At 38.9% G+C, this 3531-nt stretch overlaps 1 long non-coding RNA gene and 2 pseudogenes across 1 annotated transcript; 2 read left to right on the top strand and 1 right to left on the bottom strand.

Moving 5' to 3' along the window:
- The first annotated feature begins 273 nt into the window (after positions 1-273).
- On the top strand, positions 274-1219 carry LOC127115098 (squalene epoxidase 1-like; annotated as a pseudogene).
- A 105-nt stretch (positions 1220-1324) lies between these two features.
- On the top strand, positions 1325-2119 carry LOC127115095 (phosphoenolpyruvate/phosphate translocator 2, chloroplastic-like; annotated as a pseudogene).
- A 103-nt stretch (positions 2120-2222) lies between these two features.
- LOC127115097 (uncharacterized) lies at positions 2223-3227 on the bottom strand. The gene is made up of 3 exons (XR_007800674.1): positions 3053-3227; positions 2811-2961; positions 2223-2713 (listed from the first exon to the last, which is right to left on the bottom strand). It is a non-coding gene; the product is annotated as an uncharacterized LOC127115097 (long non-coding RNA).
- Between the last annotated feature and the right edge of the window lie 304 nt (positions 3228-3531).

Raw genomic sequence — 3531 nt, 5'->3', positions numbered from 1 at the left:
ACACATGTTCCATACAAAACATGTTCATTCATTTACGTCACTACTTGTCTATTGTACACACCACGGTACAATCACGTCCAAGCATTGCCATTTAAGTCAATTTCATAACCTAAGTTATCGTTCTAGTTCATTTATCTAGTTATAACACTAGTGTCATACCCTGATTTTGGTCCTGAAAATTTTTCCATCAATCATTCATTTTCTCTCCTCCTCATGACCATTTCATCTAGTCACGAATCTATCCACCTACACTGATTGTTTAGACAATGCTGCTCTTGCTTATACACTTGGAAAGGATGGACGGCGAGTGCATGTGATTGAAAGAGATTTGAGTGAACCGGATAGGATTGTGGGTGAATTGTTACAACCTGGTGGATATCTAAAGTTACTTGAGTTGGGTCTTGAAGATTGTGTGGATGAAATTGATGCACAAAGAGTCTTTGGCTATGCTCTTTATAAGGATGGGAAAAACACCAAGTTGTCTTATCCCTTAGAAAATTTTGACTCTGATGTATCTGGAAGAAGCTTTCACAATAGTCATTTCATACAACAAATGCGAGAAAAGGCTTCATCTCTTCCAAATGTAAAATTAGAACAAAGAACCGTCACGTTTTTACTCGAAGAAAATGGAACCATCAAAGGGGTATACGGTCGGGAGTAAGTCGTTATTACTATCGGTAATAGTATTTAGTTAGGTTAGTTTAAACTAAAACTATAAAAACAAGAGTGGACAAGAGTTTACAACAAAGGCTCCTCTCGCCATAGTATGGGATGGTTGTTTTTCTAACTTGAGACGCTCTCTTTGTGATCCTAAGGTTGAAGTTCCTTCTCATTTTGTTGGATTGATATTGGAGGATTGTAACCTTCCATATGAAAATCATGGACATGTTATCTTGGGTGATCCTTCGCCAATTTTGTTTTATCCTATAAGTAGTACCGAGATTCGATGTTTGGTCGATGTGCCTGGCCAAAAACTACCTTCTGTTGGTAATGGTGAAATGGCTAATTATTTGAAAACTGTGATAGCACCTCAGGTGCCAAAATAAGGAACATTCTACCACATTTGATGTCAAATTTGTGTTGAAATAACACAACTCGTTCACTTACGCTTATAAGCCTCTTCTACTAATTGAGAGAATTACATGTTCAGGTTCCTCCGGAGTTGTATACTTCTTTTATAGCAGCAGTTGATAAAGGAAACATCATAAGCATAATATAAGCATTGTTTTGAAATTTCCAAACTAGAGAAATTAATGAAGAGTACTGGTGGAGAAATAATTCAAGTTCAAGGAGGATAACAATAATGGTTTACAAAAACAATTAAAATGGTTATCGCGGCGGAAAATTCAGAATCTTCTTGTTACGATTTGCAGCATTTCAATTTGGCTTTGCTTCATTGGTGATTAATTTGATCTGGATTTTGAATCTACATCCAAGGCCAAACATTAGAAGATCACAGTTTGCAGCAATTCTTCCACTGGTTATGGCTCATACATTGGGAAACCTGTTGACCAACATCAGTCTTGGCAAGGTTTCTGTTTCATTCACTCACACCATTAAAGCTATGGAGTCTTTCTTCACTGTTGTTCTTTCATCTTTTCTCCTTGGTGAGGTGCCTACTTTTTGGGTGGTTTCTTCTCTTCTGCCGATAGTTGGTGGAGTGGCATTGGCTTCGATGACTGAATTTTCTTTCAATTGGATTGGATTCAGCACTGCAATGGCATCCAACCTTACGAATCAATTGCGGAATATTAGGAAAAAAAACTAATGGCTAATAAAGAGGAAGCTTTGGATAATATCAATCTCTATTCAGTTATAATCGTCATTTCCTTTTTCTTTTTGGTACCATGTGCTATATTTTTGGATGGTTTCAAGTTTACTCCTTCGTACCTGAAATCTGCGACAAGCCAAGGATTGAATGTTAGAGAGTTATGCATAAGATCAGTTTTGGTTGCACTCTGCTTCCATGCATACCAGCAGGTTTCATATGGGATATTAGAGAAAGTGTCCCCTGTGACACACTCAGTAGGAAATTGTGTGAAAGCGTGTGGTTGTCATAGTCTCTTCTGCTATCTTCCTCCAACTCCTACACAAGTTAAAGCCAATGAAAAAGGTTTAAACTAAAAAAGCTCATGAAAAGCAGACTGGCAGTATACATTATAATTATCGTTTGCATACCGTTGTTAACTTGAAGGCTTCTTCTTGCGATATTACTTGGTAAAGGTCTTCACCAAGTTTATTTGCAGCTTGAGGAGCATCGTTAGCCATGATTTACTTGCTGCAACACCATCTGCCACTGTTGCACCTACTGCAGCAGCGTTTAGTCCAACAATCACAGCAGACCCTTGCGCACCAGTACTACCTGCTACTGCATCTGGATGTGTTTCCATATCTCATCAAGTGGAGCCATTGCAACCCTATAAATATCAAACCAGAACCAGCCTTTACCTGAGTGTGGAGTTGCTAATGAAGAACAAATGCCAGTTGCAGTTTCAAGTACAACAACCTTTTTCATTGACCGCCATCATATAAATCGAGTCACAACAGCGGGTAACATAAGGACTTTATGCTATCGCCGACTCAATCTCCTGGAACAACAATTCATTCTTCATTTGATGCTAAATGCAGATAAGAAATTTCTTGCCCAAAAGAGTGCTCCTCCTCGAGACTTCTACAGTGTTAGGAAGGTTAATACTCATGTCCACCACTCAGCCTGCATGAACCAGAAACATCTTGTAAAGGTTTATAAAATCTAAACTGAGGAAAGAACCTGATGAGGTCGTAATATTTCGAGATGGGACTTATCTGACCTTGAAAGAAATTGTTTAGAGTTTGGATTTGACCGGATACAACCTCAATGTTGATCTTTTGGATGTTCGCACAGACAAGAGTACATTTCATCGCTTTGACGAATTCAATCTCAGGTTTTTGGTGTGGATTTGGTTGACGATGAGAGCAAGCCTGCATTGTACGCTGAAATTCATTAAATGTTGGTCCAACCATGTTGTTTTCAGGCCACTGAGGCGAGTTAAAAACTCAGACCAATACTAACCTGGTAAAACAGCCTATTCACTAGCCGGCGCGCCGTGAAACCAAGCCTGAGCAAGTAGAGAAATTTTGAAGCATGTTTTAGAGAAAACAGAACCCGAAGCTACCCTGCATAATGAAAGACCTTGTTTCAGTTCACTCAACCCAAATCACGATCGAAAATCTCTGTGATAATTGAAGTTTTAACTTTCACCGATTTTCACTGCAGTAAAAACAAATTAATTTAGCAAGGCGTTAAAGTTCCACAAACAACCCAAAAGAGGAATTAAGATAAATTCAGGAAGAAAGTATAGGATTTGTTACCGTTTCCAGACAAAACACTAAATGAGGTAGACAACTGTGAGCACCCTAAAGGATTTCGCAGGGATACCCCTTTTGATCTGAGTAACCAGCTCAAAACCCTAAACAGTGTGAGTATAAAAGGAGCCTCCTGCTCCACCAGAGAGGACGACGAAAAAACCCTAAGAATTTGGACGGACGGTA

This window comes from Lathyrus oleraceus, unplaced genomic scaffold (genome assembly GCF_024323335.1).
Source record: "Lathyrus oleraceus cultivar Zhongwan6 unplaced genomic scaffold, CAAS_Psat_ZW6_1.0 chrUn1054, whole genome shotgun sequence".
Taxonomy (NCBI): Eukaryota; Viridiplantae; Streptophyta; class Magnoliopsida; order Fabales; family Fabaceae; genus Lathyrus; species Lathyrus oleraceus.
Note: the sequence above shows the minus strand (reverse complement) of the source record. Positions and strands in the feature narration are given on the sequence as shown.